Below are 17604 nucleotides of genomic sequence, written 5' to 3'. Positions count from 1 at the left end.
ATCCAAAGCCCAACAATGTCAGTCTACTACAACACGGTCGGAAATCTAGAGAAAAACTTCGAAGGGTTGGAACTACACCATGTGCCCCGAGCAAAGAACCAAGCGGCCGACGACATGGCAAAGATCAGATCTACTCAGAAGATCATTCTGAAGGGCATGTTCCTTGAGCACCTACGCACCCCTCGGTCAAGGAGGTTCCCTTCACTGAGGAGCCCCCACAAGCAATCGGTCCATCTAATCCGACTGAGATCGACGTCCCGGCCGTGGTTGACCTCGTCCATGAGATGCTGGTCATCACTCCCGAATGGACACAACCTTATCTAGCTTACTTGCTCCGACAAGTGCTTCCCAAGAACGAAGAGGAAGACCGCCAGATTATTCGGCGCTCTAAAGCTTTCGAAGTACTCGCAGACAAACTATACAAGAAGAGCTCTACAGGAGTCAGCCAAAAGTGCATCTCTTCGGAGGAAGGACTACAAATCCTACACGAGATCCACTCAGGAACCTGTGCACACCATGCGTCCTTTCAGACACTAGTGGCCAAGGCCTTCCGAGCAGGTTTTTATTGGCCCCCGAGCCAATGAGGCAGCAAGGGATTTGGTGGACCTGTGTGTCAGGTGCCAGTTCTACAAGAATCAGTCGCACAAGCCGAATCCACACTGAAGACGATTCCGCTCACTTAGCCATTCATCGCATGGGGCCTTGACATGGTCGACCCTTTGCGCACCGGGTCGAGTGGGTTCACCAACCTGCTAGTCGCGGTGGGTCGAAGCTAAATCCATCAAAAACTTGGATGCGGCGACTGTCGTCATCTTCATTCGGTAGATTATCTTCAGATTCAGAGTCCCTCACGACATCATTACCAATAGAACAAACTTTGACTCGGATGAGTTATGCGAGTTCTGCCACTCCCATGGCACTGTGGTTAACTACGCCTCCGTGGTGCACACATGGTCAAATAGGCACGCAGAACGGTCGAATGGCATGATACTTCAAGGACTGAAGCCCGGCTGATGAGAGACCTCAAATATGTCGCTAGCGCTTGGGTCAAAGAATTACCATCCGTCCTGTGGGGTATGCGAACGACTCCAAATCATTCAACCAGGCGTACTCCATTCTTCATGGTGTATGGGTCGGAAGACGTCCTGCCGAGTGACTTACGTCACAACTCTCCTCGAGTGGAGCAGTACAACAAAGCCTAAGCTGAAGCAGCACACCAAGACAATTTGGATCTTTTGGAGGTAGAGAGGGAGCTAACCCTCATTCGGTCCACGGCGTACCAGCGAGACCTGCAACGCTACCTTGAAAAACAGGTCAGGTGCAGAGAATTTCATGAGGGGGATCTGGTCCTCCGACTGACCAATAGAAACCCCACAAGCTGGCACCCGAGTGGCAAGGGCCATTCGCCATCTCTAAAATCCTGCACAATGGATCTTATCGACTATACAACATCGATAACAACACGGAGGAACCAAGAACCGAGAACGCGGACCTGCTCCGCAAGTTCTACACAAAGAACTTTCCTTTTTTCTTTCATGTAATGAATCTGAATGAATAGAAGAATAAAGTGCTTACTTTCTTCAACTATCTTCAGACACTTCACTACGGTGAAACACACCCCAGTTGGTGTATCCTTAACTGCGAACCTGTTTTCGCTTAAGGTTAAACATGCCTCGAGTGCGGACAATCTCCTCACTCGGGGGCTTAGCTACGAACCAGTTTTCGCCTAAGCCATGTTTGCAAGAACAAAACCATCTTGGTAGCGAACCTGTTTCGCCTAAGGTAAACCCTTCCCCGAGTGATTGTGGAAACCTCCACACTCGGGGGCTTAGCTGCGAACCAGCCTTCGCCTAAGTTAAAGTGGTTCCGAATGAAGGCAAGATCTTCATTCGGATACCAAGATGAACAAAACAAACATTTCTTGGTAGCGAACCTGATTCGCCTAAGGTAAACCCTTCCCCGAGTGATCGTGGAAACCTCCACACTCATTGGCTTAGCTGCGAACCAGCCTTCACCTAAGTTAAAGTGGTTCCAAATGAAGGCAAGATCTTCATTCGAACGCCAAGATGAAAAAAACAAACATTTCTTGGTAGCGAACCAGGGTTGCCTAAGGTAAACCCTTCCTCGAGTGAGGACAGCCTCCACACTCGTGGGCTTAGCCGTGAACTAGCCTTCGCCTAAGTTAAAGTGGTTCTGAATGAAGGCAAGATCTTCATTCGGACGCCAAGATGAATAGGACAATCATCCCAAGCTGCGATCCCACTTTCGCCTAGGGGGAAATGATCCCGAGTGAGGACAACCTCCACACTCAGGGGCTTAGCCATGAACCATCTTTCACCTAAGTCACAAATGATCCCAAGTGAGGACAACCTCCACACTCGGGGACCTATCCGCGAACCGGTTTTGGCCTAAGTCACAACGAGCCCGAGTGAGGACAACCTCCACACTCGGAGTCTTAGCTGCGATCCAACTTATGCCTAAGTCACAAACGATCCCGAGTGACGACAAGCTCCACTCTCGGGGGCTTAGCCACGAACAAGCTTTCGCGTAAGTCATAAACAATCCCGAGTGAGGACAACATCCACACTCGGAGACTCGAACGCGAACCAGCTTTCGACCGAGTATAAACAATCCCAAATAAAGAAACCCAAGAAAATAAGATCCAAAATTAATTGCAGATACATGGGATCAAATTCATCTAAAGGTGCGCAAAAGAGAGGGTCTAGAGCCCCCTCGAAGTTTGAGGTTACATAAAATCACTCGGTATCCTAAGGCAAATTAAAGCTTAAGTGTTTTTCTTCCGAGCTTGACTCGGAGTCCGAAGACTCCATCGCTTCCACGAAGGTATCCAGATCAATTCCCTCTGCGATCCGTGTGGCCACCACCATGAACATCTCCATGAATTCTCCAAACTTCGCGCTTTTGCGGTTGACGTCCACAAGATTCTTTAGCTTCTCCTCATCCACCCCATTGCATTGAATGCGGACGAGCGAAAGGGCAATGTTCGCTCCTGCCCTTACTAATGACTTCTTCCACGACTTGAGTTCATTGGGAATGGCATTCACACAGTTCACGATGGACTGGGCATCCTTCACGGGAGCATCTTCAGGCGTTTCTCCTGGTCAATATCTCCAACGGCCGACTGAAGTAGCTTGAAGCAAGCCATTACATAATCAACGAGATCCTTCATGCTCAGGAGAGACAAGGCAGCGCTGTCCTTTAGAAGCCCTCTCTTGGGTCAAGCTCCTTGTCTGTTTGCGTCGTCTCTTCTTCAACATCGGCAGCAAAGGCTACACTCGACGGAAAACAAAGGATGAGAAACGTGAGTCGGAAATTTCAGAATGATCATGGGGAAGTATTCGGATGCATCCAGTTGCGGTTCTCGAGGTGACTCAGCTCAAGACCCGCAACAAGACTGTCAAATTTCTCAAAGTGCAATGGTCACACCATTCCGATAAAGAGGCTACTCGGGTACGCGAGGATCACCTCCGTTCTGAATTTCCAGAGTTCTTTCAGGCGTAGATCTCGGGGCGAGATCTTTTTGTAGTGTGGGAGAGTTTGTAATTCCCCAAGCGTGTAACCTTCCCTTTTTGGAACCTTCTCCATGTGGGTCCACCTTGTCATTGATATGAGAGAGTTCCATGCTTATGATTTCATGCGATGTCACCTTGTTATTCTTCCTTGCACGCATGCATGCCATATTATTTGATGTCCATGTCCTTGTGTTGTTTTGCCTTTGCATGCATCCATGACTTGTGTTTGTGCCTTGTAAATTCATGTTTGTGTTGGTGTGATTTGGATGTGTGGATGAGGTGGATGTAGATGGTAGTGGGTAGTACTTGTGGTGGCTTAAGATTTGAAAACTTCTCCCTCTTTATTATCTCAAGCTCATTTTCCACTTGTTCCTTTCCTGATTTAAAAATGCCCATGATTTAGGTTGTTTTGAGATGGATGTGGAGATGGGAATTTGCTGATTTGGATGTGTGTTTAAAAGGTGCAAATATTCACAAAACAAACTCCAATAAATCTGTTTTTTAAATATTTAGTGGCCCCAAATATTCTTTTTGCTTTTTATTAAAATAGGTCATGATTTATCATGACCAGGGGTGTTATAGTTTTATGTTTAGCACTTATAGTTGTCTTTGTGCTTTTATTTCTTTCTCTGGGGTATTTTAAAACAGAGAGCAGCCCAGGGTTTGTTTTCCTTCTATGTGGCGCCTCAGGTGGGCATCCTCCCCCCTGGCGGCCCAACTCCTTCCCTATCTCGCGCGGTGGCCCAGCTGGACGACCTACTCCTCCTTCAGACGCCGTCTACAGTCCCGCGCCTGCTTTCCGTCTGAAACAGAGAGAGCGCGCATGCCGTCGTGAGGGCTCGGACGTCGAGGGTCCCCATATAACGTCGTCATCCGTGCTCCCCCTCTTCTAGGGTTCCTCCTCTTCCCCATGTGCGCCGACACCTCTCTCCATCCCCCTCATTCCTTCCTTCCCCCTCCGGTAAGTCTTTGTTGTTCAAAACAGAGAGAGGAGAGAAGCACCTCACCGGCGTCTATCCCGCTCCCACCGATGTCCGGCGGCGCCGCCATGTCCAGGGGCACGGGAGAGCACCCCGCGTTCCGCTCCCGACCTCGATGAGGCCGGGGAACGTCCACGTCGATGTCCAGCTCTTTGTCTTCATCGTGTTCCCGGCGATCTCCCCCATGTACCACTATGTCGCCTATAGCAGCGCTTCCTCGCGTCTTCTTCCACTCCAGTCGGCCTCCTCCACCGTACGGCTTCCCCTCTTCCTTACCCAGGTGAGGAATCTCTCCTCCCTCCTTCCTCCTTGCTTGGATCGGCCTAGAGGGTGACCCCCTCTACCACTTGTTGCTTTTGTTTCATGCTTAAGAATTCATATGTGCAAGTGGTGCTCAAGCAAAGTAGGCATGTGGCTGAAATTCCAGATTAGTGAAAATCTCAGATTTTCACTAAGTCTGAGAATCTGTTTATATTTTCTTCTCCTGTAGATGAGCTTTGTGAAGGTCAATGTGTTCTGATTCAGCCTTAGCTTTCAACTGGAAAGTTGAAGCTTATGTGTTTGTCTAGCTCCCTGTAAATTTTCATTCCATTTGTAGTCCTGTAGATATTGTTTTGGGTGCTGTCAAAATGCTTCAGAGCATAAACAAATAGTGAGAATCTGGAATTTTCACCAAGTCCCTGAAATCTGATATTTTTGGGCAAGTTAGTAGCTGTGTAACTTTCTGTGTGAAACTCCTTTGTGTGATGTTTTTGCTTGTGTTTGTAGTACTCTTGGATAGCTACTACCACATATGTTATTTGGCATGTTTGGGTGGCTGTAGGTGCTCTGCATGTAGCTCTCAAAGTGCTATGATGCTGTTTATGGCAGATTGTGTAGTTTTGGTATTTTGATGTTTGTGAGTGCATAGTTGATGGTGTGGTGATATTATTTGCACCACCCCATCCATGTTGGTTTGTTTTATGTCTTGGCAACCTGGAAACACCAGAGATATGCCATTTGAGTGTGTTGTAATGAATTTGACACGTAACACTTCATTTCTTGTTTCGTTGTTTCCCGTTGATCCGTAGCTCCGTTTGTAATGTTCTTTAGATGGTTTTGCATCGTTTTCATGTGAAGCATCTGATCATGTCATTCTCATGCATGTAAACATAGCTTAGGATGCAGTTCTGTCCAGGAACATGTATTTACTTCTCATGCTTGTGCTAGTGAGTAGAATAGTGATGCATGCCCATATCCATCTCATGCATCATGTGCTTGTTGCATCTTGAGGTGCTGTTGTTCATTGGATGCTATTTTTATGTTGGGTCGCACCGGGATCGGAGAACGAGTACGTGGATTCGGGAGAGTACGTGCAGGACGAACAAGAGCAATTCCAAGGTGAGGATATCTAAAGCAAGATGATATGACCTTGATTCCATCTCTAGACTTGTTATGCTAGATTACATTTCCTTTGTCATATGCTCGCTGCCTACCACTGAAATAAATGCCTCCTGAATTGCCATGAAACCCAAACACTTATCCCTTCCTAGCAAATCTTGAATGGCTAAGTAGGCTTACTAAGCTTCTAATGTTAGCGTTGCTAGTTGCAGGTGCAATTTTCTCATGTGATAACATGAGTTTGATATCATTATGCTAAATCTGTTATTTAACTAATGCACCTATATACTTGGTAAATAACGGAAGGCCTAGCCTTTTGCCGGGTGTGTTGTTCAGTTATTGCCGCCATAATTATCGGATACCGTTGTTTAATTCCATATTGATCGCTCCTAACACGTTCGGGGTTGTTATGGGGACCCCCTCGATAAATCGCGTAGTGTTAAGACTTGTCCGGCAGGACCCAACCTTGGTGTTAATTTGCTAATCACTTAATAATAATCTGCATAGGGAATGGCCTACCCGAGGAATTTAATCAACAACCCGGGCCAGTGCTCCTCATGAGTGTTGGTCCAAACTAGAGCACAGTGCGGGGCCATCCCGGGGCAACTCGGGAAATTTCTCTGGCCACTGTACGCTTCGCTTATCCGGCATGTCCTGAGACTGAGATACGCGGCTCTTATCAGGGTCGTCGACACGTCGGGTGGTCTTGCTAGTCTTGTCTTACCTTAGCGATATACCTTGCATATAGGAATCCCGGTGAAGCTTTGGTTCTCCCCAGAGTTGAGGTTTTCCTCTAAGGAATCCGACGAGATCACGAGATTCGTGATAGAGTATTACTTTGCGGCCCGTGTACGTCTGTGATGGACTAGTTGGAGCACCCCTGCAGGGTTTAAATCTTTCAGAAAGTCGTGCCCGCGGTTATGTGGCAACTTGGAATATTTGTTGACATCCGGTAATAGATAACTTAAACATAAGCTAATAAAATTGCCAACTGTGTGCGTAACCGTGACTGTCCCCTTCGAAGATCTCTCTTCGATCGGGAACATGGTGGGGTTATGATTGACGTGGGTAGGTGTTCAGGATCACTTAGTGATCATCTATCATCGACCGCTAGTCTAGACCACCTTCAATTCAAGTTCTACGTAAGCTAGCCACCATATAAAGCTTAGGTTGCTGCAACCTAAATACTCCACCTTTCCAACCTAATAACTTGACTTGTGCTGGCACCGAGGTCATAGATTGCTGAGTCCCCGTGGCTCACAGATTCCTTCACAACACCATACAGGTTCAGGTACCCCCGAGACAGGTGATCCCGATGGCACACAGCTGGTGTGGCAGTACGACAAGGAGAGCGACCGCCTGTACGTGAACTATCTAGAAGATTGAGGCGTGGTCGTGATCATGGGCAAGCATGCAGGGTAGCATAGTCATTTCCCTTGTGTTGTAGTCCGTAGCGGAACTACCTTGTTTGGATGCATGATGTAACTCTGATATATTTATGAGATGACAGTTGAATCCCTTATTGTCACTCCTCTATTATTATGTATGTGCTATGTTACCATGTTTGCGAAACGCTTAGATGCGCTTCTTTCCAATTCGGGGCCTCGATCCCCAAATCGGAAAGGACCGCATCTTAGTCGTTACAGTGTGCCTTTGGGCATGCCCACTCGGGATTCCTACTAAGGATCAGATCCAAAAACAAATACGTGCGTAAAGGACCTACTCGAATGTTCTTTGCCATGACTTCACTTGTGTAGTATGCTTCCTTCAGTCACCCAATCATCACGTCCGGCTGAGCCTAGGCCTCCTTGTACGCCCCCTCCTGGTCCTCCGGGGTAGGGTGGAGGTTGAAGATGTTGTGATCCTTATGATCAGACGACAAAGTGGTCAACGGATGTTGTCCGAGTGACGCACTAGCTGAAGCGAGCTCCTACACCACATGAGTCTTGGCCTTGATGCTCACTTGGCTAGGAGTCAAAGCTTGCTACAACACTTTTCCAGCTGCAGAAGGGACATCAACGTCTAGTTCCATCATGTCCTGCGGCTCTGCACATGTCCACAAGACAGTCGAAATACCACTTGAATACCTAAAGACCAAATTTTGAATGAACTGCTGGCAAAGCTCAAGGGTTACCTTTAGATGAAGTGACATCAACGTCAACTCTACATTTGCTAGAGGTCTTGGGATCCAGTGAAGCAGTTGAAGTATCAGGCCTACAACAGAAACAACAAAGCCCGATCATCACTCAGAAGTCATTATTCAAACTTGGACAAACCACTCGGTAAAGATACTTAAGCTGAAGCCACAGGCACGTCGACCTTGATGCGTGGCAGAATAGACTTACGAGGCTTGGAGCTCGAGATCTTGGTCTGCTTGGTGGCCTGCTCCGGCAGCGCCTCGGGCTCGCTCTGGCCCCGCTTGGAGCTACGAGTGGGCATGGCCGATGCACTCGGCCTTACCATCAACGGAGTCTTCGTGGTGCCTGTGCGGACTCCATGGTCATCGCGCGCCTATGTACGGGTCTCGACCTGGACTTCGTGAGATGGAGAAGATTCTGCCTCGTCTCCATGCTCCTCCTAACTTTCCTTTGTCTCCTCATCGTCGCCTTGATCGTCTTCATTGTCCTCCTGTAGCTAGGCGGTTTTTAGTGTCACTCTCCATGTCAATTGGCAAGCGGTCAACCGCTGGTACGGAACTGACCAGCCTCGTGAAAGCCTGCCGAATGAAGGTAGCAAAATCATAAATGGGAGTTGCAATATTTAAGAAATTCACTCAGTACAGATGCTAGAGAACTCGCCTCATTTGGATGATTATCCCCGTGAAAGGAAGCACCTACCTGGAGACCCTGGGGTTATCTCTCACCGGGGTAATGGTCATGAGTTTATTCTCGAGCGCCTCTTCCCGATCTCCTCAGGGTGGACTCGAGTCGGATCATCCGACCCTTCATATTACCACATTGGGTGGACTCTGGCCTGAAGAGGCTGGATCCTACGCTGGAAGAAGACCTCCAGGAGGTCCATCCCGCTCACGCCCTTCTAGATCAAGGAAACCACCACTATCATCAAGATATCTACATCGATCTTATCCTCCTTGGACAAGTTCAAGGTGGGGGCCGGGTGGATCCTATCAACAGTATAGGGCGGGAGGGGTGAGTAACCCTCATCATCTGGGATGTCTCGACAATAAAACCAAGAGTCCTGCCAGTTCTTCACCGAGCCCGGGAAACTCATCTGGGGGAAGCTACTCTAACCCCTGAGCTGAATGCCAAAGCCACCACAAAGTTGTGCTACATTGGTTCTTCCCCCCGAGGAGGAAGACTTCTTCACGGTCATCACTCGACACGTGAACATGTGCTTGAACAAACCCCAATGCGGGTGACACCCAAGGAAATTCTCACATAGAGGCACAAATGCGGCTAGATACGAAACATCATTGGGGCACGTGGTGGAGCTAAGCCCCGAAGAAAGCGAGAAATGCTCGGAAAAATGGATGCGGAGGTAGAGAAAAAACTCTCTCGATGTACGTGACCAAGAGCGTTGGCTCTATATCGCCATCCCCTGGCAGTCGCCATCCCCGGGTAGTCGCCAGCTCCCCCAGGCGACCAAGCCTGCGCCCCTAGCTCCAGCAGCCGCCCCTCCGAGACTCGGGACGTCATCCACTTGCCTTGGATCCATCCTCCTGGGAGCAATCCGGCGCTCGATCAGGATCCATGCGACCCTTTCTTGGCCCGCTCGTCCTTCGACGTTGCTCCATTCACCATGTTTGGCGGCGGAGAGGCCGGGCTAGGAATCAACGGAGGCAACCGGCGATTCTTATTATCGGTGTCAAGAGGAGGAAGCGGAGATGAAAATAACCCGATTCTAAGGTGCGGTCTCCTCTCCCTTCCTCCTCGATGCTTAAATAACCAACGGCAAGATTCCCCATCAAGTACATCGCCGGCCCGAGGAAGATCTACAATATCCCGAGGATGGCGCACACTGTAGCATGCTAGCGACATCGCAAACATGGAAATCGGGGTGTCACCCCACTACTTCCATTACCTGCGTCTCCGCCGAAACCACCGCCCGCGCGCGTGCTCGCACAATTAAAAAACTGCGGAAAAAACCATCCCGTCTCATATCCCGAATGCATTTCGTATCCATGGCTTGTGACGAGGTGAGCCGAATGTTCTTTTTGCTCGTTCCTCCCATTGGACCCCGATCATTTGGTAATCAGTGAGCATGACCTGATCGTCCTTGTCTTAATGCGAGTGGGGATCTGTCTCAACTCACCGACTGAGCACACAAAGTTCCGAGCTCTCGTTCTCCCAACTCGTGGAATCTATCTTCTCGAAAGATAGTCTATCTTTAGCGACTGCGAGCATACTTGTATGATGAGGCAGTCAGAATTCGTCACTCTTGAATCCACGGAGGTTTGTCGAGAGTCCGAATGACGTAACCATTAGCTATAGCCCAAGAATCTCCAATACACCGGAGACGTCGAAGGAAGTCATTCACCCGGTCTGCAAAACGTCAACCGATTCTGGTGCTACTAATGGGGTTGGACATTAGGTGTAGGCCTATGAACTTGGTTCCTTAGGCCCACCTAGGACCCCTTACGGACATCAGTGTCCTTAAAGTCACCGTTGTAGCCTCGACCTCAATGGGTTCAGCAACCGTCACTCGACCTCCCTGGAGTCACTCGGATCACCTTGTGTCTGTCGAATGCTTCATGGCACTCAGATCACAGCAATGCGAAGGCACCGAAGAGGCTGCAACGGCTAAGGACTTAATCTATCACATGAAGTGCAGTGAAGGTCCGCGTTACTAGTAACGTCAAGAGTTATAGCTGCCATTTATAGCAACTTCCCTATTTATTAGCATTAATTACCTTGTAATGAAGCTCGACCGGTCATGGCATGTACTATATAAGCCAGTCCCAGGCTCCAGCTCAAGGGTTCATCACCTTGTATTCTTTTGTACTCCATAACCAAAGATCAGCCCCAGGGCTCGAGACGTTGGGTTGTTACCACTTCCGCGTGGGGACTGAACTCGTACATCCGAGTGTATCCACTGCGCCTAGTTAGACTTTGCCCTTTTGTTCGTACCCCTAGGTACTATTGCCACGGTCATTCCCGCGATAGTTATTGTGTGCCTGCTAAAAGTCTGCCTCTGCGGCGGCCAGCCAGCTGTCGGTTTCCCGATACAGGGTCAAAAGCCTTGTAGGAAACCACTCGACAATTGTGGAGACTGCTCCCAGTTGCTCAACAATTAGCAATTGTCTTGCAATGGCCCACCAACGCGTGGGATCGCGGCAGTTTTCGAGCGTAGAGTATTCAACCCAAATTTGTTGGTTCGACCGACAGGAAGTGAAAGGATACTCTCAAGTATTAGCAGCTAAATGTGTCAGATTCAACCACACCTGAAAGATTAGTATTTGCAAGCAAAGTATCAGTAGCAAAGTAGAATGATAACAACGGTGCTAGAAACGATCTGGTGACAAGGCAGACTATTCCTAACTGTTGTTTCAATGGCGCCAGAAGTTGCCCGTGGACGGGAAATATTCTTTCCCGTCAACGTCGCGCGAAAAAGTATTGTAGCAGGTAACAATAGTGTAACGAGTATCAGCAGTGGCAAGGAATAGTATTAGTGACAGCAGTAGCAAGTAGAAACAGTAGCAAGTCACAACAGTAGCAAGTAGCAGCAGAGCAAGGCAAGTAACAGCAGCAACAACAGTAGTAACAGCAGCAGAGCAAAACAACTAACAACAGCAGCAACAGTAGTAACAGCAGTAGAGCAAAACAAGTAACAGCAGCAGTGGGACAAACTCGTAGGCAATGGGTCGGTGATTCGTTTGGATGACATTCATCATGCAACAGTTATAACATGGAGAGATATGTGGCTAGCTCCCGTTCGTCAATGTGATGTAGGCATGCATTCCGTGTGTCGTCATACGTGCTTAGGGAAAAGAACTTGCATGACATCTATTGTCCATCCCTCCCGTGGCAGCGGGGTCGAAAAGGATACTACGGGATATTAAGGTTCTCCTTTTAATAAAGAACCGGAACAACACATTAGCACTTGGTGAACACATGAACTCCTCAAACTATGGTCATCACCGGGAGTGGTTCCCGTTATTGTCACTCCGGGGTTGCCGGGTCATAACACATAGTAGGTAACTACAACTTGCAAGATCGGATCTAAACACACATATATTGGTGACAACATAATAATTTCAGATCTGAAATCATGGCACTCGGGCCTTAGTGACCAGCATTAAGCATGGCAAAGTAGTAGCAACATCAATCTCAGAACATAGTGGATACTAGGGATCAATCCCCGTCAAAACTAACTCGATTACATGATAGATCTCATCCTACTCATCACTTCCCAGTGAGCCTACAAATAGATTACTCACGAACGATGAAGAGCTTCATGGAATTGGAGAGGGAAGAAGGTTGATGATGATGATGGCGACGATTTCCCCTCTCCGGAGCCCAAAACAGACTCCAGATCTACCCTCCAGATGAAGAACAGGATGTGGCGGCGCCTCCGTATCGCAAACGCGATGAAATCTTCTCTTTTTTATTTTTTTCAGGACGAAAGTGAATTTATAGAGCTGGAGTTGGTGGCGGCAGACCCACGTGGGCCCCACAAGCTTGGTTGCCGCGGCCAGGGGGGCGCGACAACATGGCTTGTGGCCCACTGGCCCATCCCCTCTAGTGGATCTTTGCGCAGGTATTTTTCATATTTTCCAGAAATATTCTCCGTAAATTTTCATTTCTGCACAAAAACAACACCATGGCAATTCTGCTGAAAACAGCGTCAGTCCGGGTTAGTTCCATTCAAATCATGCAAATTAGAGTCCAAAACAAGGGCAAAAGAGTTTGGAAAAGTAGATACGATGGAGACGTATCAACTCCCCCAAGTTTAAAACTTTGCTTATCCTCAAGCAACTCAGCTGACAAACTGAAAGAGAATGAAAAACTTTGACAGACTCTGTTTGATCTTGTTGTTGCAACTATGTCTAACTCATAACCAGAATTTCAGCAAGATCACAAGTTAACGACATAAGCAAGTGACACATAGGTCTCACTGTAAACTAATATCAATGACATAATCAGCTAGCGAGCAAATAATAATGAGTTTCAGATACCAACAATTCAATCAAAACAAGCATGAAGCAACATGAATAGGTGGTATCTTGCTAGCTCTTTCTGAGACCGCAAAACATAAATGCAGAGCACTTTCAAAGATCAAGGGCTGACTAAAGATTGTAATTCATAGCAACGAAGATCCAGTCATAGTCATACTCAATATCAATTAAAAGCAAAGCATAAAAATGACAGAGGTGCTCTCTAATTGGTGCTTATATAGGAAGAGGATGACTTAACAGGAAAATAAATAGACAGGCCCTTCGCAGAGGGAAGCATTGATTTGCAGAGGTGCTAGAGCTCAAGCTTTGAAAACAAAGATAATAATTTTGGGTGGCATGCTTTCATTGTCAACGCAATGACCAAGAGTTCTCAATATCTTCCACGCTATTCATGCTATAGGCGGTTCCCAAACAGAAAAGTAAAGTTTTAACTCCCCCACCACCAATCAATCACACTCCACGGCTAGCCGAATCCTTGGGTACTGTCGTGGGTATAAGTCTGACAGTAGATGTGTAGGGTTGGAATGACGAAGCGATGCTTGGAGTACGGATCCGACTGGTACGGATGCGACTTTGGCGTTGTTTGCCTCGATCCATTTTATCTTCTTGACCAGTGATCCGAGTGGATGTATTTGTGAAACGAACCATCAGGGACCGAGTGCTTCCGCGGTATCTTTTGACGTGACCAGTCAACTGACAGCGGCGGATTTTCCGGGATCCTCAAATTTTGGTTGCCGCACGCTCGGTGGGGATGACAACATCGTAATCGAGTTATATCCGTCGCCTCGATTTCGGCGCCTTTATCTCTTCCACTAATATCGCAGCAACCGGTCGGGGGATAAGATTTTGGGGCCACCTGCTAGTGACCCAGTCGGAACCTTATTTAAACCACTACAGTGAGGGTTTTTCGTTGCACTCGCCTGATAGCTCGCACTTGCCCCGCTTCTCTCGTCACCTCCTGTGCATCTCAAGCTCCTTCCTTCTCCTTCTCCCCCGCGGTTCTGCAGCCTCCACCATGACAAAGGGGCAGACGAGCAAGCTCGAGGCACGGAAGAAGAAGGCGAAGGCGGGGGCTCCTGCTCAGCGGCAGCAACGAGCACTGCCGGCGGGTTGGATCCAGGGGGATTTCCTCCCCTCCACGATGATGGAGGAGGACATGCTGGAGCTGGTGGAGCACGGCATGATCGAGCACAAGACGTGGAGGTTGCTGGCGGAGGGCGAGACCGAGCCGGCGCCCCAGGAGGGGGAGCGCGTCTTGCTGCTCAGTCACGTGCACCGAGGCTTCTCTCTGCCTCCTCATCACTTCTTCAGAGGTATAATGAACCACTTCGAGGCGCAGCTCCACCATTTTCCTCCCAACGCAATAGCTCATCTCTCCGCATTCGTCGTGCTATGTGAGTGTTTTATCGGCTGTCCTCCCCATTGGGGGCTTTTTAAGCACATCTTCTCTGCTAGATCTCAAACCATCAAAAGGCTGAGCCAGTCGGATGACAAAACTCATCTCCTCCAGCTCTGCGGAGGCTTAGGCTTCCAAAAGAAAAGTAAAAGTAGCTATCCCGCTCTTCAGTTGTCTGAATCCGTTAGGAACTGGCAGTCGACTTGGTTTTACTGCCAAGACGTTGCTGGCCCGAATGCCGCCACTGGACTACCACCTTTTAGCTTAGACCGACCGGCTCCGCCTAGGAAGCTCGTGCTCACGAAGATGGAGAAGATCCAGATCCAGCCTCTGGTCGATGCGCTTGTAGAGGTCGTCCGAAAGGGAGTCACTGGCATAGATTTGCTGGAGGTTTTTCTGGGTCGGCGTATCCAGCCTTTGCAAGCTCGACACCTCGCCATGTGGCACTACACGGGGCTTGAGGACTCCACTCGGACTAACCCCGAGTGCGTGACCGGGGAGCTGGTGGCGTCGTGGGTCCTCAACATCACAGGCGCCTGCGATAATCCTAGAGGAGCCCGGCGAGTGAAGCCCTTCCTTGCGGACAACCCTCCTCCAAATGAGGTGAGTATAACTTGTCGAGTGCACCCAATTGTCTTAGGTTTATCGCTTTTTCTTGTATTACTGTCTCACGTCTGATGTTGTCAACTGTATCTTGTGCAGGCGTGGACCAATTAGTTTTCTCCTGTCTCAAACGGGAATCCGGCTGAGGAAGAGGAAGGTAGCCAGGAGGGCAGCGTGGAGAGCGTCGAGTACGTCTCCGACAGTGGACAGACGGAGGAGGAGTCCGGAGAAGAAGAGGGGGAAGATGGGGAATAGAGCTCGCCGCCCCCACCCCCAGAGCCTCGAACTAAACGCCATCACGAACCCGTGGCTCCGTCGGCTCCTCCAGCGGCCTCGAGTGCCCCGCCAGCTGCTCCTGTGGTTCCGAGTGCCTTGCGAGCTACTCCCGTGGTGCCGAGCGCTCGAAGCACAAAGAGGACCAGGGACTCTGCTACTGAGCCCGCGGGCCAGCCCTCTAAGGTGGCCAAACCGAGTGGATCCAAGCCTCGGAAGGCTTTGCCGCGGATGAGGATCGCCGTTCCCGTCGCCTCAACGTAAGTGTATTCTTCTATCTTCTTCCAGTATTTGATTGGACTCATGCTTATTGGTCGAGTGAATTTTACTCGACAGAGCTGCCACCTCTGCCACTTCTCTGCCATGCCAGGGGGACGATCCCATGGATACGGACAACGTCGTCACATTCCAGCAAGGTACGTCATGGCGACTCCGAGAGATTACATTATTAATTCACGAATTCTGTCTTTGATCTTGCCTTTTTCCTGTGATCTCACGTCGTTCAGTCGGGTTTCCTTCAGAGGTGATTCCCGTGGGGGAGGACGACCAGGAGAGGTCCGAGCAAGCTACGGTGCCTGTCCTTGAGGCTGGTCCACCGGTTACTACTCCCGCCATGAACGCGCCACCGACTGAGACGATGCCGTCGACTGAAACGGCACTTATCGCTGCTGAACCGACTGGAGCAGGACTTGGGATGCCCAAGGAGTGTCTTGTGGTGCCAGGTCCGTCGACTGTCTAGTACGACACCCGGCGCCTCCGGAAGATCAGGTGGGAGCTGCCAAGGAGGCCATGGTGCAGGCGGAGTTGATGGCGGGTGATGCCAAGAGAGCGTACGACTCCATCGCGTCTGTGTACAAGCGAAGCTTGGAACTCCGGGACGATATCCGAGTAAGTGGGCTAGTAAGTATTTACTTTCCTCTTGTAACCCACTGGGTGTTTAAGCAATGTACTCGGATATAGTAGGATTACTTTGCAGTGGGTTCACTCTTAGTGAACCCAGTGGGTGTAGTCCCCGAGACTTCTGTCGAGTGCTTGCACCGGCAGTTCTCTTTATATACATTTTCTTTAACTTGATCAGATCAAAGCTAATCTGTTCGAATGTTACCGGTGGGGGCACTCCGAGTGCACCTACTGGATGAGTCTCCGAGAGTAATTTTACTCAGGTCGGGTAGTAGTAACCTCATAGGCTTGTTTTTTGTTATGTATCTCAATAGGGCGGACCTGTTTGAGGTTCATGCCACTGGGGTCACTCTCAGCGAACCCACTGGGTGTAGTCCCCGAGACTGCTGTTGACTGCTTGCGTCGGCAGGGGTCTGAAGAACTTCGAGTTTTTATTGTTGTCCTTGTTGAATGTGTCTGACCGTCTCTTCGCGCTGACTTGCAGAAGACTTGCGAGATGGGATCAGTGTACGACACTTTGAGGGCTGAAAAGATTCAGTTTGCTGCGGAACTGGATGCAGCAATGCTTGGCTTGGCTGGTCTGAAGGGTGTTCTAGTTGAACGAGAGAAGTCCTTGGAGGAGTCCCGTGAGGCAAACAAGGCATTGGTGGCCGAAATGGATAAAATGGGGAAACAAAGGACCGAGCTGATGGGACAGATGCAGGTGATGAACAGGCGGTCCATAGCACAGGAGAATTACGTCAGTGACTGGGCAAGGAAGATGATTGCGCTTCTCAGTGGTAAGTTCTATTTTCCCGAGTGCTTCTTGACTGCGTATTTCATTCTGCGCTTACTGTTTGCTCGTCTTGTCTTTGCAGATTTTTGCATGGACGCTGAGGCTGAAGCAGCTGACATTGAGCGGTCGGTTCTTCCGAACGTTCCACTCGGCGAGGACGCCAACCGAGACATGCTCCGAGCATACATTCGCCCGGGCAAAGTGGGACCTTTCATCGGTCGACTGAGAGAGGTCATCGGCCGAATCGACAAGGAGTTGTGGCCCGAAGACGAGTCTCGGCAAGAGATGGAAGGGTTGATGACTCGGCTGGAGGAGGTCCAGAACCAAGTGCAGGCGTGGAAGAAGTCTGCGAGTCGCTGTGGTGCAGACGTGGCGCTGTCGCTAGTCCGAGTGCACTGCAAGGAGGCTCGCGAAGAGAAGCTGAAGGCATTGCAAGTCGCCAACACCAAAAAGCTTCGATTCGAAGATTTCATGGAGACCTTCCTTGAGAGCGCTACTCGCATCGCAGACGGGATCAACCTCGACACTTTCGTGGAGCCTGCCAATCCCAGTGCCAGTCCTGATGATGCTTGAGAAAACTTTTACCTCGGTATGCCGAGTGTTGGTTGTAGGAAACTTTGGCCACTGCT

This window comes from Hordeum vulgare, chromosome 3H, assembly GCF_904849725.1.
Source record: "Hordeum vulgare subsp. vulgare chromosome 3H, MorexV3_pseudomolecules_assembly, whole genome shotgun sequence".
NCBI lineage: Eukaryota > Viridiplantae > Streptophyta > Magnoliopsida > Poales > Poaceae > Hordeum > Hordeum vulgare.
This window is presented reverse-complemented; position numbering follows the sequence as displayed.